At 38.3% G+C, this 27,747-nt stretch overlaps 1 pseudogene across 1 annotated transcript; it reads left to right on the top strand.

Moving 5' to 3' along the window:
- The first annotated feature begins 1,560 nt into the window (after positions 1-1,560).
- On the top strand, positions 1,561-3,950 carry LOC309620961 (E3 ubiquitin-protein ligase Hakai pseudogene; annotated as a pseudogene). The gene is made up of 2 exons: positions 1,561-1,564; positions 2,487-3,950. The product of its transcript is annotated as an E3 ubiquitin-protein ligase Hakai pseudogene (transcript).
- Positions 3,951-27,747: the final 23,797 nt, after the last annotated feature.

The raw sequence follows: 27,747 nt of genomic DNA, 5'->3' as shown, positions 1-27,747 counted from the left end.
CAAAATAAAGACAAAACAGTCGTGAAATGATATTATAGGTCAGGATGAGAAAACTGGTGCCTACTTACATGCAACTTTTCAAGAATTCATCAGTAATGAAATGGACAAAGTAACTTTTCCCTAAGCCTCTGCCCTTGATTCCTTCTTTTTACCACCTGTAAGCTTCATCATCATTTCCAACATCAAAAGGGGGTCTATTATTCTTTTTAACCCTATCTCTGTTGCTCACTCACTCTCTCTGATAAAATGTCCCATGTGGCTATATATTTTTTCTTTTACAAAGTGTATCAGCAAATGTGAAATTTTCCCCAGCATCAATCATGGAGTATTATTGCAAAAATATTCTGATCTAGCTGTATGCTTCGGCAATTCCAATATCTAAATGGAGACCATCAAAAAATGCTTTTATGGCTTTTAATCTTTTTTTCTTTTCTCTGCAGCATTTTCAACCTGGTGCAACATCCCTGCTGACTTTTTTTGTTTGGCAAAGGTCAGCTTTGACTGTGCCTTGGCGTTTCAGCAGAAATGAATAATCTGCTTAATGAGGGCAATTTCCTGCTCTGACCTACCCTTTAATTATTTTTTAATCATGTATTTGGCATATTTGGTCATGATAGTTCATCACTTCCTTTGCAAAGTTGCTTTGTAAATAAGAATGAGAACACTTATTCTGTACAGTATGAAATGAAGCTATCACAGGGAGGGTGAGCCTCACTTTAAAGTAGACTAGGTTCCCAAAAGGTGGGTACAAATGACATTTCTGTATAACCAGCCTTATCTTTCCATAAACGAATATCATCATTTCTAATATGCTTCATATCCATCTTGGAGTAGTCATCACTACTGATTATTTGCCCCTTAATTTTTGATTTTACTAAGGTCTCTCCAACAAGTTGTTAATACTCTATAAACATATATCAAATATACCAAGAGAATATAATATTTAAAGAACCAAAATGAGAAATTTGGGGATATGGGAAGGTATTTTATGATGTGACTAATCACCTCCCTATTTTGTTGGGGCTTTTAACTTTGAACTTTCATGCACAGATAAATACTCTTGTATACAAATACCATTATAAAGGATTCTGTATAAAAAAGGTTTCCAAGTCCTACTGGATGACCTTGTATTGATATTCAGTAAAGGACCCACTCTTTATCATGCATCACAAACTAGCGTACCAAAACTGAGGGGAAATCCAGCAGTGTGTGACACATATCCTGGCACATCTTCCTGGGATTTCACTATTACTCAAAGACTTAGGGGCAGGGAGAGATTCAAGTAATTTAACTAAGTAATCAAAAGTATTATTTTTTATTAAAACAAACATTCTAAAAAAGGAAGTTATATTCATATAATATTCCTATAATTTAAAGTACAACTATTCAGAGAAATATCTTGCTTTCAGAAGTACTTAGAACTCTGTCCCCCCCTTACCCTCACAGTTTTAGTAAAGTTTTCTCTACCATTAGGGGTACTTTGTCAGAAAAGTTTGAGAAGCTAGATCTACAGCATCTCTGACAAGAAGCTTTCCAGTCTCTATTTGAACATTTCAAACGATGGGTGAGCTTTCACCTCCAAAAAGCAAAGCACTGCATTGTTTAAAAAAAAAAAAAAAACCTTTAAGGATGGGCTGGCTGCCTTACCTGCTCGGGCTTCTGCCTTCATGTACTACTGTGCTTGCGCGTGCCAGCACATACACGCACGCTCTCCCCTCCCCCATTCCGGATTAGCCTCTTTTTCCAGTTAAAGGCTATTTTTTTTCTTGAAGCATAACAAGAGCAGCCTAAGCGCCCTCGGCACCAAAACTCTTCAAATATTCACTCTTTCTCCTTCTGCCGGACTTTCTCACTGGAAAGGAGGTTGGTAAGAAGAGGTCAAAGGTACGGTGACCTGGACGTACTTCCGCTTCCTGAACTCAAGAGAGTACGGCACACGCGCGCCCCAGGTCAGTAAGGTTGACTTCCGCTCCCCTCGTGCTCTGAGAGCTGAATCACGGAGCGCGCCCAACCATTCGATCGTAGTGCAGAGGACTGGTATGACTCCAGTGGGTAAAGCTTTTAGAAATGAGCAAGGATCTGTTGAAGATGTTTTTTGGGACTTTCGGATAAACATCTTAGGTGAAAAGGATGATACCCCAGTACATTTCTGTGACACATGCGAATTGCCAATTAAAATCTATGGGCCGGGGCTTCCCTGGTGGCGCAGTGGTTGAGAGTCTGCCTGCCAGTGTGGGGGACGCGGGTTGGAGCCCTGGTCTGGGAGGATCCCGCATGCCGCGGAGCGACTCGGCCCGTGAGCCACAATTGCTGAGCCTGCGCGTCTGGAGCCTGTGCTCGGCAACGAGAGGCCGCGATGGTGAGGGGCCCGCGCACCGCGATGAAGAGTGGCCCCCGCTTGCCGCAACTAGAGAGGGCCCTCGCGCAGAAATGAAGACCCAACAAAGCCATGCATACATACATAAATTAAAAAAGAATGTAAGCAGACAAGAATAGCATTAAAAAAATTTTTTTAAATAAAAAATTTAAAAAATTTTTTTTTAAAATCTATGGGCGGATGATTCCATGCAAGCATGCTTTTTGCTATGCCTGTGCTATTTTACATGGAAAAGAAGGCAGTAAGATGTTCCCAGGCTGTAGTAATCCTGTGGAACGAATTGAGAAGCATACGCAAGGTTCTCTCTTCATGTGTGGCACTGTTCAAGGATGCAAGAGATCGTGTTTGTCTCAAAGAGACTTAAAGGCTCATCAACCACGGCCATACAAGAGCTGAAAACTCTCTTGCCCGTACTCAACTTGAAAATGTTCATTCTGCATGTTGTCCCACCACCTACTGAAATCTGATCATCTTATAACACCGCCAGATGAGCATCATATGAACCATATTCTGCCAAAGCAATACCTTATGATACTACTACCTCCTTTGCAAAGTGTTTGCACAAGCCATATAATCTGCCACAAGAAGATATTAGTGCTCCTCCAGCAGAGTTCATTGTCCATGAATTCACCTCTATATCTTTCAGTGAGTCAGGAAGCTGAGTCAGAAAACCTTTACATTTCAACAAGAAAACATAGCAATTTAGTAACTGTCCCTATTCAGAATGACTCAAATTCGGGTACTTGAGAACCACTACCTCCTGCCTCTGCAATTCCTCACCATCATCCTGAATATCAGGGTCAACCAGTGGTATTGAACTCTCATGGAACTATGCCTCCACAGCAATATTTTACCACGCTACCTCCTCTGCAATCAATAAGTCATCAAAGGCCACATCCTTTCCAGGCCACAGGTACTTTTCACTTGATTCATAGCCACGCTTCAGGTGCATCAGTGACTTCTACTCCACCACCCTCTACATAGACCTATTATTGCTCAGATGCCACCTTATATGAAATATCTTCCACCAGGACCTACCTCACCTCAACAGGGTAATCCACCTGTAAGTACACATCCTTCTCACCATTATAATGCTCACTCTTTACCCCAGTTTACGGAAGATCAAGGAACTCTGGGCACTCCATTTATATAACTAGGGGAAGTAAGTCATGTTATGTGGCCTGCACCCAGAGGACCACCCCTTCCTCCAGGAAAGCAGCGTCTTCCTTTCTCAAACCTCACTTCTTGGACTACACTTCCCAGATCAGACAAGATATAAACCATATTACCAGTAGTAATAGTAAATATTTTTGAACATAAGATATGAGGGGAAGAAAAGTATTGTCAACCTTCTCATTAAGCTTTGACCATTTGGGGAAGGAAAAGCACCTCTTACAGAAGTGGCTATAAAACATTTAAAGTCTTTTCTCTTCAAATGGTTTTAAACCTTGATCTTGGGAGTGATTTTAAGTACTTTACTACAGTGCAGATAAGTGGCTCAGTTGAGATTAATTATGCTTTAACAACTTTGTTCCTCTAGTATGGTAAATTGATCCCAGAAGTGACCATTTGCAATATTATATCCTGGGCGGGGGAGGGGGGGCGGGGACTGTGTTCTGCTTTCAAAAGTATTGTTTTTATTAAACCCAATGTTTAGTTTTTCTTGTGATACATTTTGTTAACCTGGCTAAAAAGAGTAAATTTCAATATGGTTGCAAAAGAACAATAAGGCCTTTGTACACAAATCTGTCTCCCTGTAACTTCCAACGTTCTTGTTTCTAGGCCCAAATTGCTTTTTCTTTACTGTAGCTTAGGCTCTGTGGCCCAAACCACCTGCAGGCTGAGCTCTGCCCTGGATTCTAGACACCACACAAACCAGAAGTATTTAAGCAGTTCTAGCCCAAATCTGTCAAATCCAGCATCAAATCCCTCTTACTACTCCAACCCTGATCTTATGCCCCAGTTTTAATGGGCCATTGCCCCTTTCCTGTGTTAAAAGATGAACTGAGGCATATTAAAATTTTTAAGAGTTATGAATTCAAATCAGGCAGCATTCAATCTAGCAGATAGAAAAGAGCTCTGAGGAGCTGTATAAAATGAGCAACTTTTATAGGCAGAAGGGAACAGGAACAAGGAAGTTAGCCTAGGCAAAAAAGCAGATTGGTTATTGCAAGGTTACTTTCCGTTAGGGGATGGCAGGGATTAGTTAGGCAGGTTGCCTAACTAGTGCCGATAAGGTGATTTCTGGCTGATTGGGTTAAGATTCCATGTCTGGGAGAGCCAAAGCTGTAATTAAGTCAAGTCTCAGTTTGGTGACCTGGGACTTAGCATAAGTGACTCCATTTTGTTGTCTTGTTTCTAACACCTGAGAGCCAGTGCTCACCTCATACTCAAGTTCCAGTTACTAAGGCTGTTTCTTCTTCCTATGTGTGAGTCCCTATCCAAGTAATATATTAGGTAGTATAGGCCGTCTATGACTTTTTCTTGCCAGTATAAGGGTAAATAAAATCTTAAAAATTAAATTTTCCCTAGTGCCAAAAAGTAGAGAACTTTCCTCCTCCCATTTTCTTTTAGCATTTCCTTCAGAAAACTTGAGATTATAAATGCTAGCTCTGCCTCTGAAATATATGTAAATCTTTTTCAAAGCTAAATAAGCCTCTTGCAGTTTTACATCCCAGGAATGTCATTCCTGGGGCCAAGGAGCCATTTCTTTGAAAAATGAACACCAAGAGTGGTACCCTATCTCCCTGTCTGTGGGAATTTAGTTCCAAGATGTAACTTCTTGCTTGTAAAAAGGATGAGATTTTATTTTTGCTCTGGATAGATACAATTAATGTGTATGTAATAGATTAACATATATATATATATAAAACATATGTACATGTTAATGGGTTAACAAGTATATAAAAGGGTAAGAGTTCTTTTTTGTCTCTGCAATCTATTGCGGAGGAAGAAATTTTTCTCTACCCTTCTGGCTGGTCTAAGAGTTAAATTGACATGAGACAGATTAACAGGAGAAAAATCACACAAAAGTTTAATAACATGTATACATGGGAGAGACCCAGGAAAACTAAGTAACTGGCCAACATGGCTAAAGCCCTTACCTTAAATACCATCTTCAGCTAAAGACAGAGGAGGATGGGGGTAGTGGTTTGGGACTTCCAGGGGAGGAAGGCAATTCACATGGAGATAGAAAAGCAAATGTTTGGTAAACAAATGTTTGCTGGGCCAGGCAGGCAGAGACAATGGGACACAGAGCAGACTCTGATCTTTAGGCCCTGCCTAGAGTTCCCCCCAGCACACCTAGCCCATATTCTTTGCAGATAGCTCTGGTGATAATTCTATTCTGGAACAAACCCACTATCTACATTCTTTTAGGCAGTTCAAGGGAAGGTCAAAGTTTCTTTTAAGGCCCAAAGAGTCTTAATCAGCTTAAATTAATCCTCATGCCAAAGAGACTCATTTTAGGGTGGCAAATTTTGCTCCCCTACAAATCTCTTTAGCAGATTGCCTATGCTGCACATGGCAGTCTGGTTTAATGTTTATCAATTAATAAAACTATTTCATTCTTCTCCATGTTTTATAGAGAGGTCTTATTGGGTTGGCAGGAAGCTTTATGTTTGTTATTTCCCCAACAATTTGGCAATGAGGATAGGATCCATCTGGCAATTCCTGAATTGGGTGGATTGGCTGAAAGTCTTGTGGCCACACACGAGTCATGTGAGAGACCCTGAATTATAAAAATTCTTTCTAGCTCTCCGCTCTTTTGGAATACTAGCCAGATGTGAATTACACTCTCCAAAGTCAAGATTATATTATTGACTAAGTATAGGTGACACCAGTTCTAAAATCCCGTCAGGGTCACCATTGACTTTGTTGGTGGAAAAATATGGGAAGCCGGAAATGCTGCCTGCAGGTCTCGCACTCAAATTGCCAATACCTTTCTGTCACATTTGGAATGAGTATACATACGAGAATCCAGTCTTACAGTGGCCTGAGGACTGTTTCTTTTCATTCGGACAGATTAACATATTTACAGGGGTTCTTAGAAGTACCTCATTCTAAGCATATGAATTACTGGTATTTATCATGATTATCATTCTAAGGAGAGAGTGAAAAATTATTTGATAACTAGGAAGAAAGATTGAGAAAAACTAAGAAACTCAAGAATTAAAGTCACTTTCTCTTACACAGAACTGCCCTCTCTTCTCTGCTATCCCAGCTTTCTCTCTGAGTCTCTTTATCTTTCCCTATTTCAAATCAACTCCTGGGAAGAAGGCAGGTGATCTTTTAGATGGGCGGTTCCTTCCATTAGACTTCCCTGCAAGGAGAGACAAGGGTACAACTTCTCCAGCTGTTAATGAATTATTTGCCCTGCTTGAGGGCATATGTTTGTATGCCTCATGTTCTAGCCTGACTCCACTTCACATCTCAGCCCTTGAATCCACCTCCAAGAGTTGCTTAGCAAACACTCACCATGTCACAAAAAAGCAGACATGATAGAAAGATGTCATCGGGGAATAATTGAGAATTTGGGTAAAAGACTGTGTCCCTGTATGAAGGTAACAGGACAGAGTAGCTGCACAGGCCACATGGGGAAAGACAAAGGTGTTAGGCCTGATAAATATTCACATGGGAAAAAGAAACCAACGTGCCATACAATCCTACATTTTTCTTGTCTCAATATAAGGAAAACCAGACCTTCCTATTCAGATCACCAGTGAAGCCAATACCATCGAGGAGCTATCCAAGCCTCCTAGGTAAGCCATGTGCCTCTCTCACCACTTGATATTAGTCATTTAAAGACTTCTTTTCCTGTGCCTGAAAAGACTCACAAAAGTACTCTGCAACATGTTTTCAGTTTGTAGCCCCGTAAATGGGGATGTCCACTGGCTGCTACAGGGAATTCTGCAACCAGCAGACTTCACTCAGGTTGTGGAGCAAACATGTTGGGGACTAGAGGTGACCCACTACAATGGGTATAGTGGCCAAGGGAACCCACCACTGCTGTGGAAGAACTAAGGGCTTTTAAAACCTATCAAGAAGGGTTGCTAATGGTGAGCTGGGAGACCCTGCCACAGTATACCCAGAAACAGGTGCCTCCCCACTTGATTTCCACCAGCAATGTGTTGCTTTCTCACAATTCACTGGCATGGATACACGGGCAGATCAAAATCACTCTCTAGTCCTGTTCACCTTTGTCTTGGCTCTCTTGCAAACTATCCAAACTCAAGTTAGGGAAAAGGTAATAGGTTGGCAAGGACAGACTATTTCTCAAAACTTAGCAGCAGCTACACAGTTTTGTGGCAATCTAGAGAAAGACAAAAAAGCGAAAAATATAAAATCCACAGTGTTGGTTTAACTGAGCAGCTATTTACTAAAGGGGATAACCCTACTCTGGTCAATCTATGCAGGGAGCAAAGGAAGAAGGGAAAACTGCATATTATTATGGCAAAAAGCCAGGATATTAGAAGAGAGACTGTAGGAAGAGACTCCAGAGAATGGAAAAATTCCAACAAGGGAATCAAGAAAACCCAGAAGGACAAAACCCTTAGCTGGGAGATAATTGGCAAATGGCTCAAAATTGACAGAGTGTGGGAATCTCATAGGTGAGAACTGGCAAACCATATTCTTCAATAACTTTCCCTCAGGCTAACCTATCCTTGCCTTTTCTGGTAGATAGTGGTGCTACTTATTCTGCAATTAACTTGGAAATTTCTCATTTTGCATCTAGTGATAGATCAATACAGGTTGTTGTTAAAAAACAAAAAAAGTTTGTTGGTATTTTGTGTCAGCCTGCTAATTGTTCCTTTTCTTCAGTAGTTCCCATACAAATTGTTCCTCTGACTGAGGAACATGCTTTCTTACTTTCTCCTGATTCACCTGTCAACCTACTGGGGAGAGACCTGCCATGCAAATTAAAGGCTATCATATTCTATACTCCAGCTGGAGTGTTTGCTGAGCTCCCTTGGAAGACGGCACCTGATTTGGTTACTATGTGCCAGAGCTGAAACAAACTGATGCATTGCTTTGGGCCATTACTTGGGAATAATGATACTGGTTTAATTTGAGATAGAGAACCAGGAAAAATAGCTTACAAAAAGGATAAGCCATAGCCATGTGTAAAACAAGATATCCTTTGTTTAGAGCTCAATTTGTAGGAATAAAACTAGTTATAAAAAACTAGGAGGAAAAAAGGAGGGATAATTTTCAAATGTACTCACCCTGTAATACTCCCATACTTTTAGTAAAGAAGGAAAATAAATTTGATATAACTGACTACTATACAGATTTGTATAATTTCTTAAATAAATTTTCTGTTCCTTTAATCTATATAGTTCCTAACCCCACAGCTCTTCTGATTTCAGTACCATTGTCTGTAAAGTTTTTCACTGTAGTTGATCCATATTCTACTTTTTTTTTCTTTTCTTCTAGTGGATAAGTCTATATTTTTGTTTGCTTTTACTTATGAAGTAAGTCTTATGAAGTTAGAGGATTCCAAAAGGGTTTGGGGATTCTTACACTGTTTTCCCTAGTTGCTTACAAGAAAACAGAAATTTGTCCCACCAGGAGGATCTATAATTATTAAACATATAGATGATTTTCTGATAGTTTCAGAAATTAAAGAGTAATGCAAAACTGATCCTTTGGCTTCACAGGAGCTCAAGGGCTCACTAGAAAATTTGCAATATTACCAAACTGAAAAAAAAAATATTTGAGGCATCTGTTATCAGCTAAAGGACACAAAGTGATAATGAGTCGGCCAATTATGTAGATGAAATGACCTACTACCAAAAAATAATAATAAAATACATTTTTTAAAATAAACACTACTTAGAGAGTTTTGGAGACTAGTAAGATACTATGGACAGTGAATTCCAGTTTTTGCAGAGCAGGCAAAACCGCTGACAATGCAATTGCATAATTCTTCAGGTCCTCTAGTTTGGTCCCTAGAATCTCAAGAGGCATTTGAACAATTGAAATTGGCTACAGTCTCTTTCCCAGATTTGGCGATTCTACATTTTGTAAAACCTTTCCATTTTTTTTGTCCTGAAAATACAGGTGCTGCTAGTAGAATTTCAACTCTAAAGTTGGGATTAGACTAGACCAATCTAGATGCCATGGCACTGGGAACCACACTTACTGAAAAGGCTCAAGCCCTTGCATTAGTTGATTGTTTTATTTGAGTATCCCATATGTGGTGATATTTATCTTACAAGTGCATAAGACCCAGCATTTGTTGGTACATTGTCAGACTGGCTATGAGCAAGCATTATCATCCAATCCTAGTATTTTGCTTGGAAGATGCAATCTCTTAAACCTGCTACTGTTTTACCAGATCCTAATCATATAGATGATGATTGTACAATGGTAATAGAAGAAAACGCTAGGCCCCAGTCTGATTTATTTAATAATCTTTTTTTTAAAAAAACATGGAAGAACTTTTTTTTATAAATTTATTTATTTATTTTTGGCTGCGTTGGGTCTTGGTTGCTGCACGTGGGCTTTCTCTAGTTGCAGCGAGCGGGGGCTACTCTTCGTTACGGTGTGCGGGCTTCTCATTGCAGTGGCTTCTCTTGTTGTGAAGCACGGGCTCTAGGCGCGCAGGCTTCAGTAGTTGTGGCACGCAGGCTCAGTAGTTGTGGCTCACGGGCTCTAGAGCACAGGCTCAGTAGTTGTGGCTCACGGGCCCAGCCGCTCCGTGGCATGTGGGATCTTCCCAGACCAGGGCTCGAACCCGTGTCGCCTGCATTGGCAGGCAGACTCTTAACCACTGTGCCACCAGGGAAGCCTGATAATCCTTTTAAAGGCAGATTTTATAACGTTTACTTATGGGTCATTTACTAGAGACAAAAGTGGCCAATTTAAGGCTTTCTGTGCTGTGGTGACTTATCATGAAGCTTATGTTTTGCCTGCAATTAAGTTGGCACAAGCAGGTAAGTTAATAGCCATTACTAGAGCTGAAATTCTTGGTTCTAGAGTTAAAAGTAAATATATATGCTGTTGGTAAATATGTGTTTGGTGTCTGTCATGCAACAGGGCAAAATTAGAAAAATTGGGGATTCTTGATTTCTATGAGAACTGAAACATGTCATGGAGAATTGAAAGCTGATTTGTTAGAGGCTTTACAGATGCCTACTCAGATTATCGGTAGTCCATTACAGAGCCCACACAGGGCAAAATGACAATTTCTGAAGCCAATGATTTTGCTGAAAGAGCTGCAAAAGCCACTATTAAAACCTGACAGACTCCAAATTTAGAAGCCCCACTTCTAATACTAGAAACCTCTGTCCATTTTCAAAAACAAGCTTCATAAAGAGAAATGAACAAATGGATCAAAAAAGGGGCTAGGGCTTCCCTGGTGGAGCAGTGGTTGAGAATCTGCCTGCTAATGCAGGGGACACGGGTTCAAGCCCTGGTCTGGGAAGATCCCACATGCCGCGGAGCAACTAGGCCCGTGAGCCACAACTGCTGAGCCTGCGCGTCTGGAGCCTGTGCTCCGCAACAAGAGAGGCCACGATAGTGAGAGGCCCACGCACCGTGATGAAGAGTGGCCCCCGCTTGCCGCAACTGGAGAAAGCCCTCGCACAGAAACGAAGACCCAACACAGCCAAAAATAAATAAGTTAATTAATTTAAAAAAGTGACATTCTTTAGCTTTGCAATAATATATTAAAAAAAAAAAAGGGGGGGCTAAAAAAAATTCAACTGGACTGTAGGAATTACTAACAAAATAATTCCTATATCACAGTTTTTATTTGCTTGATTAGTTTATTGTTCTGTCATCAACAAAATCAAACTGAAAGGGGTTTTTTAAAAGGCACTAGACTAATACTATGTCTATCAAAAAGATGAAATTATTCAAAACATATTAAAGAGTTTTGTTATTTGCCAGTAGAATAATTAGAGACCACTTCCAAGGTAGGTGCAGAAAGGTTTCCCTGACCAACTTTACCAGGAACCCAATGGCAGTTAGATTTCATAGAATTCATGCCTATGGAAGGTAAGAGATTTTGTCTAGTTGTGGTATGTATGCTGTCTGAATGGCCTAGTCTTTTCCCTTTTCAAAAGCAGATGCCCAGGCACTGGGGTAAAGACCCTCTCCATGCACATAATCCCCACTTTTGGGACCCCAGAGCTTACTGAATCAGATGGAGAAAATCATTTTATGTCTACTGTTGTTCAGGAATTGTGCAAATGTTTGCAGATTCCTAAAAGCTATCATACTCCAAGTAGAATGAAAGACTCAAACTCTAACAAACTCATTGGCTAAAATTCAGCAATCTATGGGTAAAATGGCCTAGAGATTTACCAGTAGCTTTGTTAAAAATTAGAGCAACTCTTGCAAGCAATAATGTTCTCTCTTTGAACTTACGTTTGGCAGGTCTATGAATTTGGGTCTGAAATCACTTCCTCTGCTTTGATTTAACTGAAATCTCTCATAATCATGTTCAATACCTAAATGGCTTTTCTCTTCCCTAGAAGCCCTGAGACAAAGTCAGAAGGGCCTAGAGGGACCTACTGGAAGAAGTCTGTCACTCTTATCAAACTGGGCAATTTAGTTTACATAAAAGTGTTCTGGAGGAATGTGTTTTGTCACCATGTGGAGGGACCACTTCAAGTACTGCTGATCACCCAAATGGCCATCAAGTGAAAGAAAACCCAGATGGATTCATGCTTCTCACATGAAGCCAGCTGTTCAAGAGGACTGGACTGTGGTTCCCACAAAGAACTTGAAACTTAAATTTTCTAGAATAAATGGTGTTGGTACTGAACTCAACTGAAAGGAGGTATTCTAACGAACTTATTACTATTCTCAGACTGCCTTGTTGTCTTATTCAAAGTATTAGTGAATAGTAGTATAAGAGTGAATTAGTTGTTATTTCAGTTACTGTAAGAATCACATTTTACTAGAAAGCAAACAGGTTATTCGTTATACCACTCTCTTTTCTGTATGCCCATAATGGTTCCTACAGTCACACATTTCTCATCAGCTCTAAATTGCATTCCCAGTATGGACATGGCCTGGACTTATGAATCCAACAATCTGATTTACTGACATAAAACATAGAACCATATTCATTACTAACTTCTTATAATATTAAAGTGAAAGTAACTAATATGCATCCAGAGACTCAAGCCCCAAGTTTGACACAAATAATGTTTTGTTAACTAGCTTGATTGGAAGGGTGGTATACAAGAGCATCTGATTAATAGAAAAACAGAAATCTGGCATTTATGGATAAAGACTACAGAAGACAGGTATAATGTCATTGTTAATCACTTTGGGATACAAGTTTTTTCCAGTCCTAGTGTGGATAAACGTGCCTGTTATACTATTATAGTAGTTCATTAAGTACCCATGGATAACTACTGACTTAGACGGAGGTGAAAAATGGCCCATAGGTTGGGTTTGTCCGCAAGACTTAAAATGATTAGAGCCATGTACACTGAACACTGGAAGTTGAAGGGGAGAATTTGCCACCCCAAAATATGCTTCTTTGAGGTAAGGATTATCTTGAGCTGCTTACTTTTAAGAAATAGCAGATACAGGAAAAGCTATTAGTAGAGGGGAAGTTACCCTTTTGTAAGAGATATTTACATCTATAAGGGAAATCTCCATTCCTAAAGGTGTCTCCCTCTCTGTACCAGGAAAAGGAAGATGATTAAATCTCCAGAAATTTATCAATGGAGAAAGCAGCAACTTAAATCTGCGTAACAACTATACCCTCGTTTTCTGTGTTTTGCCTGCTAACCTCCCATAACTGCCCCCCACCCAACACCTTTTGTCTTAGCTGGAGATGGTACATAAGGTGACGACTTGGGCCATTTTGGAGAGTTACTCAGTTTTCCTGGGTCTCTCCCATGTATATGGGATGTATACATGTTATTCAATTTGTTTATTTTTCTCCTATTAATCTTTTATTACAGGGGGGTTTAAGCCAAGAACCTAGAAGGGTAGAGGGAAAGTTATTTTTCCTCTCCTACAAAGTTTAATCTACACCCTTCAATGGTTGGCTCATACTAGGACTTTGACACTAGGTAATGGCCATAGGTGTCTTTGTGTTTTATATCTGGGAGAAATATTTGGGAAGATAGAATAATTACAGAAGGGTCTAGTTTATTCTGTAATTATAATGTTACTTCTGTGACTGATGAGAACTCAGGGGAAATTTATTGGGCCTTAAGAAAAACTCAGTTAAAAACTTAGATTATCAGGCTCCAGAATTAAACTACTCATTAGACTTAGATTGGATGGAATATTATAAAAAACTACAAAATAATACTCAAGTAGTTATTCGAAAGCACAAAGATATAACAGTTTGTAAACTTAATGTATGACAAAAGAGAATTTTTGTGCCTTTTTTCAAGAATCTGCTTTAACCATTCACCATTAGTATGATATACTTAAAATTTTTTCCCCAAGGCAAATATTATACTAATTTTTTCAATTCATTCCATTGTAATTCTGGTAATTGCTTTGTTCTGTATTTTACTATGGCCTTACAATGTATACTTAGACTGTTTCTGGAGAAGGATATAAACAGCATTGTAGATAATTAGAAACTGTAGTTTTACTAGAAAATACCAACAGAACGAGGAAATTGTAAGGGTAAATAAAGATCTAAAACATTTTAATTTTTCCTTAGTGCAAAAAAGGAAAGAACTTTTCCCTCTCCCTTTTCCTTTAGCATTTCCTTCAGAAAACTTGAGATTATAAATGCTCTCTCTGCCTCTTTGAGATGTATGTATTTTTAAATGGGAAATAAAGTTTCCTGCCAGTTTTACATCCCAGGAATATCATTCTTGGGGACCAAGGGACCATCTCCTTGAAAAACATCAAGAAGGGTAGTGCCCTATTTCCATGTCTGTGGCAATTTAGCTCCAAGATGCAACTTTCTACTTGTCAAAAAGATGAGAAATTTTTCCTTTGGATAGACAGTTATCATGTATATAATGGATTGTATCTGCTTGGTTACATAAAAAGCATAAGATTTCTTTTTTGTTTTTACAGTCTCTTTAGGGGATTGCCTGTGATATGCATCACAGTCTGGTTTAATGCTTATTCAAGAATACTGTTGTTTTATTATTTTGTACGTTTTGTGGAGAGGTTTTATTGGATTGGCAGGAGATTTTATATTTCCCCAACACCAGTCACCTATCTCAGGACAAAAGTCCTTCCCTGGATCTCCAGCCCGGTGGTGAAAGCCTCACAACACTCATCTCAAGCTGGACTCGCCTATTGCAGGCTGCCCCACAGCTGCCTAGATTTTTTAGCTCTCTTAACCAGACTCTACTTAACTGACTGATGAGGTTAAGTGAAGCTCTCAGTCTCCTCTATAAAACATACTGATGCCTTCAGAATGCTAAATGCTCATAGCACATAGACTATGCTATAGTATTCACTCACACTTTAGTTTCCACCAGTTGAATTATATGCTTAAGAGTCAAATATTTTAGTTCCCAAATCTGTTGTAAACCACTTGAACTTATAATTGTAATTATAAAATATAATTAGAATTGACAAAACAATGATACATGACTCCACGCACACACACACACACACAGAGTCATTTCTATAAAAAGAAATATTGCTTTGGAAAGATCTACTGACATTTGGTGGTCCCCTAGTGAAAAAAACTGCTTGTCACCCTACAGTGAGGCCCACAAAAAGGTAAACCCCAGTAATCCATAAATAAAAAGAAAGCAAAGCTCATTGGAAGTTAAGTCAACTTTACTGGAGTATAACTCTCAGTAAAATGCACCCACTTAAGTGTACAGTTATGAGTTTTGACAAATATGTACACTAGAATCTACCACAATCAAGATATAGAACATTTCCATACAACGAAAAGGTTCCCTCCAGCCCCTTTGCAGTCAATCCCTACTCCACCACTGGCCTCAGACAACCACCAATCTACTTTGTTACTATAGATCAGTTTTGCATATTACAGTATTTCATCTAAATGAAATTATATGATATGTATTTTTGGTGTCTGATTTATTTTGCTCAATGTAATGGTTTGAAATTAACTCATGTTGTTGAATACATCAGATTGTTATTTTTATTATGGATTAGTATTAATATATTAATCCATTATATTAATATACCACTTTTTTTCCATTTAAATGTTGATAGACATTTTGGTTGGTTGATTTCTACAGATTCACTGTGGGAATTAAAATAATCTCACTAGCCAAGAGAATATAGGATGTCTCTTAATAAGCCAATAAAGAAATAACATACTCAAAACAAATGATAGATTAATTACACTATTGTATCAAGCAAGGTGAGATGAAAGGAATAAAGTCCAAATTTAGTTAAGGTGTACCTTTTCTATGAGTTTTGGTTTCTCCTGAGAGAAGGCTTTGCCAACCAAGATCTGACTTCCAGCGGCTAGCAGAAAAATAAAAGTCCCTTGTTGCTAGAGCGCATTGCTAGGGAACGGTGGTGCCAGTACCTATAGGCAGGCTGATCTCTGGCTGCAGTTTGGACCACCGCCAATACAGGCACTGCCTTTACCAAGGCAGGAGCTAATGCCCCAAGGTCTTCAAAGAGCTATTAGCAAAGGGTAGCTTTTACCCAGACTGAAACTCTTGGATATTCCTCACTCTCGGTATTTACAGTCTAAATGTCTCCTTGCCATAGTTGCTTCTCCTCCCTTTCTTACCAATAAGCCCCCAGAAGGGCCCCTCAGCAGCTGGGCTACTAAGAGCTTATCAATGACAACAGATGACAACTTACTTCATTCTTATATCAAAATAACCTTACTTCTAAAAACAATTGTTTTGTTTTTGTCATAAACAAGTGGATTAAAACAACTTCACTTAAGTCATAAACAAGTGGATTTGAAATATCAAACTAATACTCAACATTGACCTTTATTAAAAAAACTGCCCAACTAGTTTCCCAAATAACTGTATCATTTTACACAACCACCAGCAATGTATAAGAGTCCCAGTGGTTCCACATCCACCCCAAAACTTGGGACTGTCAGTCATTTTAATTTTAGCCATTGTGGTGGGTACAGAGTGGTATCTCATAGTGTTTTTTATTTACATCTTCCTGCTGACTAATGACGGTAAACATCTTTTACTATACGTATTGGCTATTCATCTTCTTTTGTGAAGTGTCTGTTTAAATCTTTTTTCTCATTTATGTTGTATTGCTTGTCTTATTGAGATGTAAGAGTCCTTTGTATATTATGGATAAAAGTCCTTTATCACAGGCATGTATTGCAAATATTTTCTCCCTGCTCATGACTTGCCTTTCAATTTTCTTCTTAAAAACAGAAGGGTTTTTTTTCTTTTATGTTTTAGTGCAAGGCTTCAAAGATATTCTCCCATAGATGATTCTTTTAGAAATGTTATAGTTTTTATGTTTAGTTCTATAAGCAATTTAAAGTAGATTTTGCGTTGATATGAAGTAATGGCCAACATTCATTTTTTTCCATTGGTTTTCCAGTTGTTCTCATACCATTTGCTGCAATGGCTATTCTTTCTCCAGTCAATTACCTTGGCAATTTCATCAAAAATTGACTGAACATATGTGTAGGTCTATTTCTGGACTCTCTGTTCTGTCTCACTTCTCTAAGTCACAGTATACTTAAGGACAAGGGATATTACCAGGAGCATGCTGGTAAATGTTTACCAACAGGCACTTTGGGAGCATGCATGCAAACGAACAAACAAAAAACCCTGATTTGTAGCATTTGCTGATTGCCAAGGTATAAATTCTCCAAACATGGTCAATTTCAAGATACTCTGCACTACAAACTCCAGCTGCCTTAGACTCCCCAAACTATGTTCTCTAGCTCCTCAACTCAGTGAGACTTCCGTTTCTTTGCTTGGGTACCTTCTTCCTATTCTGAGTTCTGAAAAGTGCCTCTAGGCAGAAAGCTGAGATGATCATAAACATGACCTTGTTTCCCTTCTCTCAGAGATCACAGACCTGTACTGCCTCTAGTCCAAAGTCTGAAAAACAGTCGTTTCATACGTTTTGTATAATTTTCTAGTTGTTTATGGCAGGAGAGCACATCTGTATCAGTTATTCCATCATGGTCAGAAGTGTTTCCCAATTAGCTTTAAATGCCTCACTCTTAAATATGAATATATAGTCACAAACCACCGTATTTTTGAGGAGAGCCTCCAACATGAAACATAAAAACAAGCAAACAAAAGAATTTGGTAAGAAACAGATAATACAGAGAACAGAAGGAAACATTTTTTTAGAACTAGGATATCTTTAGAGTTAAGATATTTAATCCATGAACAAGGAAAAAGGATGCTGTAAGAAAAGGAAAAATCAGAGAAGATAGATGTCTTAGAAATGAAATATATGCATATATGTGTACATGTATATGTAATTATGTATATACACATATACATGCACTCATATCTATATATAAGATAAAATAATAAGTTATGGATTGGAAGAAAGTTTAAAAATTTTTTCCTAAAACTTAAAACAAAAGGACAGAGATAGGCAGTAGGAGAGAAATAATTAAATATAGGATCAATCCAGGTCATTCAATAGTGCTTTCAGAGAAGAGAGGAAATAAAGAGTAGGAAATTAAAAGAAATAATTGAAGAAAATTTCTACATTTAAGGGTCATGTCTTCATAGTTTTCAAAGGCCCAGCACAATGATTAATCCAACACACAACAAAGCACATCGTCACAAAACTTTGGAACACCCAGAATGGACAGAAGATTTTAAAAGCCTTCAGAGAGAAAGAATGTGAAACATACAATGATTTACAGAAGAGAGTAACATTAAACTTCTCAACAGCAACATTAGAAGGTAAAAGAGGAATGAATACCTTCAAAATTCTGAGGGAAAATTATTTTTGACCATGAATGCTATACTTTATACCAATCTAATATGAAGATAGACTAAAGACATTGGAGACACATAAGTTCTCAAAAATAAAGGATAAGCTCCACCAGAAAGAAGGGAGTAAACCAAAAAGATGGCACCAAGGAATCCAGAAAACAGAACCAGTATACAAGAGAAAGTGTTTTTTTGTTTTCTGTTTGTTTGATGATAGTGAAGGGAAGCTCCAGGTTAACAGCTATACAGCAGAACTAAAGAGCAACTGGTCCAGACTGAAATGGCATGATGGGAAACTTTAGGAGGGATGTCTCCAAGAAAAAAAGTAGAACAGACAAATTAATTCCTGTGCCTTCCTGTATTAAGAAAAGCTTACAACTCTATACAGGGACTATGAAAGTTACATAGAAAACTAAAACATGAGCACATTTTTAATTCCAAAGAAAAACAGAATTTGTAACAAAGTGCCTTGGTCCATTCAGGCTATAACGAAATATCACAGACTGGGTAGCTTATAAACCACAGGCATTTATTTCTCACAGTTCTAGAGGTTAGAAGTCCAAGATCAGGGTGCCAGCATGGTCAGGTGAGGGCTCTCTTCTGCACTGCAGACTTCTTGTCGTATTGTCACATGACATAAGGGGCTAGGGACCTCTGTGGGATCTCTTTTTACAAGAACACTAATCCCATTCATGAGGGCTCCACCCTCACGATGTTGTTATCACCTCCCAAAGACTCCTACCTACCAATACCATCACCTTTGGGGGTTAGGATTTCAACATATGAATTTTAGGGAGACAAAAACATTCAGACTATAGCAAAAAGAAAATAATAATATAGTACATAGTTCAGCTGGCTGTGCACAATATTTATAGATGTAAATAGTAATTACTGATTCATCCATATATTGGGATAATAGGAAAAGAAGTGTGCGTGTGTCCGTGTGTGTGTGTTTGTGTGTGAGAGGAGAAAGACTTTGATAACTAAATCTTCATACTAGTGTGAAATCAGTAGATAATGCTAAAAGTTAAATATCAAGAAAAACCAATAAAACATTTTAAAATATGAAGGTAATAACAGAAGAAATGACTCTTGGGAATAGGAATCAGGAGTGATGAGGGCAGGTAGGAGGACTGCTGCTTTTATATTGCAGTACTAGTAGTTGACTTTTTAAATCATGAGCACATATTGCTTTGGTAAAATTTTTAGATTTAAAAATAATTTCTTCCTGGCACTATTTCTAATTTTGCCTTAGATGCAGTAACTCAAAAATGGAAAGGTCAAGGCATGATTAGAAGAAAGGGATGCATCAACACACCTGGGTTGAATTATTACCCAGCAGTCTACCCTCACTATTCACGCTTATTCAATTCCTTCCAATGCTAGATATGCAATCCAGACTCACTGGGTTCTGGAGTCAGACAGACATGAGTTCAAATTATGTATGATGCGAAATCCAAATGCTCTTTTCCTCAGAACAGAGGAGACTGATAAATTACTACTACTGTTTTTTAAGAAGGTAGGCCAAAGTCATTGAGCTCTGTTCCTAAAATTGCATATCTTCATTAAGGGAAAATGAGTAACATCTGGTGGTTTCCTCATTACATCCCCTTAATTTGGAAACACTGCTTGCTCACTTGCTTACTTGTTTGCTTACTCTGATATATGTGTGTCTCCACAGATAAATTAGGGAGAAATCTATCCCTTTGTATTCCAAAAATGGCAAAGGAAGTTGTAATTAGATTTCATTGATATAGTTTCCTCCCTAGGGGGAAGAAATAAAAAGAGCATAGAACACTTTCCCTAGCTAGAATTTTCATCTTAAGCTCCCCACAGAAGTCTGGCTCTCAACTGGGGTCAGGAGGGAGTGGGGGAGGCCCTTTTATCAAATGAGTAATTCCAGCTGTGGCATTCAGGACCATCAAGACAATTTGAAGAGTCCCACCTTCAGACAGAAAACTAGAGGAAGTGTGGCTAATATCAGGATATTTGGGGGTATTTCATTTGATAGAGAATGACAGTAAAGCTCTTAAATGAGCGTTTTAAGTTAAAATGAAATATTTAGATGTGTATCTTTAAGATTCCCTGATGTGATTGATTTTTTTTTGATTAGCTAACCCTAGTCCTGATCATATCAGATAAGAGGGCCTTTCAATTTCCCATTGCAATGCCTCACCCCGTCTCACACAGACACACCTACACACACAATTACTGGCCTAGGCTCTCAACATTCTTTATGTTTCCCATATTTTGAGGTAACCAGTTCTGCCTGTTGCACTGTGAACTTCCTCCTACACTCTGCAGCTGAATCTGTGCCTGCCTCAACCCCATTATGCCAGTCTAATTGCAGATCTCAGTCTTTCCAAGTCTGCCCCTTCCTGTTTTAAAGATGTAACACTAGTTCTGACCTCTGTGGTATTGCAGAATATATCTACTAGCCCTTCAAGCTCTTAAAGACAATCAACTCCTATCCACAGATTTTTTTCAACTCTTTTTCATGTGTGAATTCACTACAGAAAAGCTGCATTTAACTTGGCTTTCTTTCAAGGAATGTAATTACTGGATTCATTTTAACCAAATACCATTATAACAAAAATACTCTAACTTGGATTATCATGGGGTTTGTACTTCCACTGCAGTGATTTTCAGACTTTAGTGTGCATAAGAATCTCCATAGGGGTGGCTAAAATGCATATTCCTGAGCCGCATCCCCCCTCAAGAGATAAAGTCTGTAGGTATAGTGTGGAGTCCAGGAATCTGCAGTTTATCTAAGCACTCAGGTGATTCTAATGTCAGGGGTGCTGTGGACCACAATTTGAAACACCATGCTTACTAGCTTGTCAATAAAGCCCACATGGATCCACTCAAGTAATAGCAACACAAATTCTCCTTTCAAGTACTTTGAAGAAATGTATATAGAAGACTGCTTTTCCCCTCTGATGGCATTAAATGCAAAGAGAAGGAAATCAAGAGCTATACTGCTGGCTTTGTCCCTTTAAAAAGCATTGCTATTCTGAAAATGGAATGTTTGCTTGCTTCCTTCACAAAGAAAAAGTTCTGCTTGCCGTGGGAGTAAAAAGTGTTATGATTGCAAAATGTGTGTTCACCAGACAAATTCTAGTTCTTTCATATGGCTTTAGACAATGCTCTCTCTTAACTGTTTGTACAGCACTTCAAAATCCTGAGGAGGTGCTTTCAGTGTGGGCTAATACCAGTGTTATTTAGAGAACATGCAAACAGAGTCAAGACAGAGCTGTTCAAGAGGACAGAACAGTGGCCTCCCCAGCAACAGGGACTTGCACTTGCTGGAGCCACTGAGTCATCATGCAGCACGGACTGCCCAGCTCTCTTAAAGGTGTGGGAAGTAAATTACTTCTCAGGCTCAAACACCAGAATCTGACTCAAACACTCCATGGGATGCTCTCCTACTCCGAATTCTAGGCTCTCATAAGATCCCAGGCAATGACAGAAATGAGAATTCATCGAAGCTCCGACACTTTGCTGACTCTAAGGCCTTGAGCAAGTCTTTCACTGCTCTGAATTTATAGAATTAGGATGGTAGTGTTTACCTCACAAGATGGTTGCAAAAAGTTTAGTTTATGAAAATATGTAGCATAGTACCTGACAGTAAACCACTGCAACATTTATTTTTTCATTCCTACCCCATAATTTGGTCTGGGGTCAATGCCACACCAATCCCTCAATGGCAGTGAGTATTCCCAGCCACCATTTAGCTCAGGGCAGCACCCTTTTCCAATGGACACTACATGCCATTTAATGTGGTTGATTTTATGGGCTAGCAGTTAAGAACAACAGTTGGGTGTGGTTGTCAGTTACCAGTGTGGCAGAGTAGCAAGCAGGTAATAGATTTTAATGCTAATTGAGAATTCTTCTCTTTTCCTTAAAAATTCCATTTTGACTCACTTATTTTCACAGTATATTAATGAAGTTTAAAAATTATATATAGAAAATTCTGTATTTACCAATCAATTAAGGCACGGGCTCTCAACGGTGTAAGGGAGGCTTTGCAATTTTCTGAAAACCTGATGAATGCTATGAATCCTCACTCTTTCCTCTGGAAAAAAATATGCATACACATCAAATTTCATAGTTTATGGAGGTTCACAGACTCCCCACAGACCATCAATGAAACCCAGGCTAAGAAGCCCTGATATAAATATCATCACTCACCACTCTTTATCTAGTAAAATAGGAGCCTAAGCCCCCCTAATCCTGAGAACAACATGGGAACTTCTCTACGAAGGCTGTTAAAACCCCACAGAAGATTTGTGTGGGCTCCTTTAACAGACACTTGGGTTCTCAAAAGGACTACGTACGGCATATGTCTAGGCAATGATGGGGTTGCCATGGTGAGGTGATTAAGAATTCAGTTTCATAGTTTAGCAAAAATGTCTTCCAGCTTCTGTAAATCAGGCAAAGACGGAAGGCAGGGTGGGGAGAATAGTCCAAGGAAAACGAAGTTTTCTCGAAAGGCCTCATCCAACCTTTAAGGGTCATGTTATCCACAGTGCTTAAGTCACATTGCAATTATGCTCTAAAAATGCTTCTGCTCCACTATCAGGCACTGCCCACCACCTTCCCGATTCTGCTTTTTCTAATGGGGATTTCAGAATATCAACTTGCCAGTGCTCCGATTCTCAGATATCAAGAGTCAAACAGTAAGAGTTCTATTTTTCAGGTGACAAGCAGCTGGGGGAGGCAAGGATGAAACAGGCTGCATACAGTAAATAACAGGAATTAGACATCAGGCAAAAAGCAAATGTAAACTATGTTCAACTTCTATTATTACATATTTTTTAAACTTTCAGTGTAGGCATGGCATGGTTATTCATAACCCTGCCTCCTACAGAGAGCTATGTTTTAAGGGTCGGAACGCAGTATCATTCAGATATAAAGATAACAATCCTGGCCTTCTCCCAAGGAAACATGAATGCAGAGCTGCTCCTCCATAAGAATCATCTCCACTCCTTCAACCCTTGTGATTAAAGATATGCTTTTACGAGAACAATGGTCAAGTCAGGAGTGCAATTTGTGGCCAAAGAACAAGACATATGTGGCTCACATATGCTATGTATGTGGTTTATATGCATGCCCTTGACCTCATTAGCACAAGTCTGTCCTCATCAGCCTCATCTGAGGAATCAAATGCAAACATAGGATTTGTTACTTTTGCTAGAGAGGGATGATATCCAGGGAGAAAATTAAAGAGGTCAATGGTAGCTCTGGGGGAAAAAAAAAAAAGGTGACTTTAAAATTAATTGGTAAATAATGAATTGAAATAGGCAAGAAAAGGAAAAGTTGAAAGAGAACCTTAGAAATGAAAAAATGGGACTCATCCTGTTCTAATACTCAGCTAACACAGGAAAGTAGCTCTCAGTATCTTCAGCAATGAGATCCAATGAAGGTACCCAAATGACAGTTATGTCACCTGTTCATAAGACTTCAAGGATAAATATAAACTTTTCCACCAATAAGTAAGTTAGGCTTTCAAGTTCTCAGGGGTTGGTCCTGCATTTTCTGCTCTTCTCTGGCTATATTCTCTTCCTAAAAGACCTCATCTAGTCCCACAGCTTTAAACACCATCAATACACCAATTATTCTCAAATTTATTTCTCCAGCCCTGACTTCCCCCAGATCTGTGTGCTCAACTGCCTACTTAATCACAATTCCCAGGGTAACTAATAAAATAACCAAAATACATACAGAAAAGGAAATGAGGAGGGAATCAAAATGGTACAATAGGAAAGAAATACAAAAGAAGGAAGTATTGGAGTAATTAAGGAACAAAAATAATAGAAGCAATATAGAAAACAAATAGCAAAATGGCAGAAGTTTTCCTTATCAATAATCTTTCCTTATCAATAATCAGTTTAAATGTAAATGTTAAACTCACCTATTAAAAAACAGATTGGCAGTGTGGATTTTAAAAATGATTCACCTATATGCAGACTCACTTTAGATCCAAGACAGAAATAGGTTGGAAGTAAAAGGATGGAAAAAATATATTCCATGCATACGGTAAACAAGAGAACTTGAGTGACTATACCAATAGCAAAATAGACTATGTCAAAAGTTGCTATGAGACAAAAAAAGACATTATATATTGGTAAAAGGGTCAATTCATCAAGGAGATATAACAATTACAGACATATGTGCACAAACAAAAGAGCCCCCAAATATACGAAACAATCACTGACAGAACTGAAGAGAGAAATAGTTCTACAATAATAGTTGGAGACTTCAATACTCTACTTTCAATAATGGATAAAACATCTAGACAGAAGATCAATAAGGAAATAGAGGACTTGAACAACAGTATAACCCAAATACACCTAACAGACATACAGAACACTCCATCCAACAACAGCAGAATACACATCCTTCTCAAGTGCACATGGAATATTCTTCAGGACAGACCATATATTAGGCTACAAAACAAGTCTCAATAAATTTTAAAAGATAGAAGTCATACAAAGTATTTTCTCTGACCACAATGGAAGTATTCTAGAAATCAATAACAGAAGGAAAACTGGAAAATTCACAAATATGGGTAAATTAAAACAACACACTCTAAAACAACCAATGGGTCAAAGAAAAATAATCACAAGGAAAATCAGAAGATACTTGATACAAATTGAAATGAAATCACAGCATACCACAACTTATAGGAGGCAGTGAAAGCAGTGCTCAGAGGGAAATGTATAGCTCTAAATGCATACATTAAAACAGGAGATCTCTCTCAAACCAATAACCTAACTTGATGCCTTAAGACGTTAAAAAAAGAAAACCAAACCCAAGGCTAGCAAAAGAAAGGGATAATAGAGCACAGATCAATGAAATACAAAACAGAAAAAAAGAGGGGATCAATTAAACTAAAAGTTAGTTTATTGAAAAGATCAACAAAATTGACAAACCTTTACCTAGACTAAGAAAAAAGTAGAGAAAATCCAAATAATGAAAATCAGAAATACAAGAGGTGACATTATTCCAAAACTTACAGAAATAAAAAGGATTATAAATGAATACCATAAACAATTTTATGCCAATAAATTACCAGGCTACAAAATTAAATGAAATAGAAAATATTAATAGACCTATGATAAGTAAGGAGAATGAGCCAATAATCAAAAACCTCTCAACAAAGAAAGTCCAGGACCAGATGACTTCGCTAGTAAATTTTACCAAACATTTAAAGAAGAATTAACATGTATCAGTATCCTCTTCACTCAAGAATTATTAATCTTTCAGTTGCAATAACATACAAAGTTCCCTCCTGTCATGCATTCCAATTCCTAGAATCCTCTTCTCCCACATCTTTAAATAACCAGCTCATCCTCAAATCTCAGCTTAATGTTTCTCCTTCATAGAGGCCTTCCCAAATCATGCTAATAGATCCCTTCTACTTATTCTTTGTCACAGTATGCTGTTTATTTCAGTACCCTTATCCTGAAATTAACCTTCCTTATCTGTTTACCTTTTGATCTTATGTCTCCCTTCCCACTAAATTGAAGTGCCATGAGGGCAGAAGCCTTGTTCATCTTATTTTTAGTTGTATAGCCAGAGCCTAACGAAGTACCTAACAAACAGCAGGCAATCAGCAAATTCTGGTGAATTAATAAAGAAAATACTTTAATATCTAAGGACTGTATAACCAGTGACTGAAAATTTGGCACAAGAAATAACTACGTTTCAAGTTAATATTTCAGCAAGCTAAAATATATTCATCTCTGATGTGTTCCATCTTTCTCCAATCTTTTAAACATATAGATTAAATATTCTCCTAAAAATTTAACATGAAGAATGATTTTTTCTAACTGCAGCTAAATAGTATCCTTTGGCATGACTCTAGATAACCAAATATCATATTCCCTTTAAGGAGGTCAAAAAAGACCAAACTACTAATGCTTTATTTGAACATAAACTTATGATGATAAATAAGTCATTCTAGATACTATTAATAAGTAACAGTACACATGTATTAGTATGCCCTGAAGGGAGATCCTGAATAGTAAGGCACTGCCTGAATGTTACATATAGGCATATCAGTCCAAGATATAGGTGTATTCTCAGTCTACATTCTCACAGGAGACCCAGACCACATTGAAGTGAGAAAAGGGTGACAGCTTCATCAAGTTGGTTTGCCTGATTTTTTAAACACCAATTTAGATCTCTAAAAATTGTTACCCACAATCATCTAATGGCCAGAATTTGGGGACAAATGTCTTACAATCCCACATCTCATAAAAAAAAATGACCCCAAAATTGAGTTGAGGTACTTGTACCACTATGAAGTTGCCAAAAGCTAAAACACAATCCAACTCTACACTTTAGAGGTCAGAAAAGGAGAAAACAAGAGCCATTAAATACTGTCAGCAGTTAGGACCCATCCACATAGCTAACATGTATTGAATGCTTACAATGGGCCAGGGTTTTTTAGGCATTTGTAAATTTTACTGCACCTAAATCTCACAGTAAGTCTAAGAGGTAGGTGCTACCATGATGCTCACTTTACCACTAAAGAAATCAAGACTCTGGAAGATTAGATAACTTGCCAAAGGCTAACAAGTACTTAATGGAAAAGCCAGAAGTTGAAGCCATGTAGTCTGACTCCAAGGTTAGAGCTATTAACAGTTAGGCCATAATGCTCAAAGGAAAAAATTATCCAGAGAAAAAGAAATTCTATTGAGAATGCAATCTCAAAAATCACATAATTTCTGAATAAGTTTATTGAACCAACATCCTGACTCTCCTTATTCAATGCCATTTAAATCTGAAAGTTCTCTTCATGGTCCTTAATAATATTATTTAAAGGGGATATGGGGACTTCCTTGGCGGTCCAGTGGTAAAGAATCCGCCTTCCAATGCAGGGGATGAGGGTTCAATCCCTGGTTGGGGAACTGAGATCCCACGTGCCACGGGGCAACTAAGCCCACGTCCCACAACTACTGAGCCTGCGCACCTCAACTGGAGAGCCTGTGTGCCACAAACTACAGAGCCCATGCGCTCTGGAGCCCGCGCCACAACTAGAGAGATGCCCGCGTGCCGCAACTAAGACCCAACACAGTCAAAAATAATAAATAAATTAAAATTAAATTTTAAAAAATAGAGGGGATATGGATTACGTATCTTAATGTGTCAATGTTCACTCAGCTGGTTTATTTAATATGTACAGACACTAGGTAGTCCTACCCCTACTTTTCGGTCCCTTTTCCAACCGAGAGTCCCAAGCAACAGGCGTTAAGACGCTGATGAAAAAAACCAAAATTTCATGTTGAAAGAGACGAGGAGAAAATTCTATGAACAATAAAATAGTGATCACATTTCCAGGAAAGTAGCAAATCATTTACCCTTAGGTTATGGTCATACCCTTGTTGTGGTCATAAAGTCTGCCAGTTAAGACACTATTTCAGTAACTTTTGTAGCCTTGGAATACAGTTCATTATTGACCTCAAAGCTAATCACTGTATGTATCTCCACTCTAATAAAAACCACTTCAGGATAAGTACAAGACTTATG

The sequence above is a fragment of the Balaenoptera borealis genome (assembly GCF_965194805.1).
Source record: "Balaenoptera borealis genome assembly, chromosome: X".
NCBI lineage: Eukaryota > Metazoa > Chordata > Mammalia > Artiodactyla > Balaenopteridae > Balaenoptera > Balaenoptera borealis.
The sequence above is the reverse complement of the archived record's forward strand: the minus strand, read 5'-3'. Positions and strand labels throughout refer to the sequence as shown.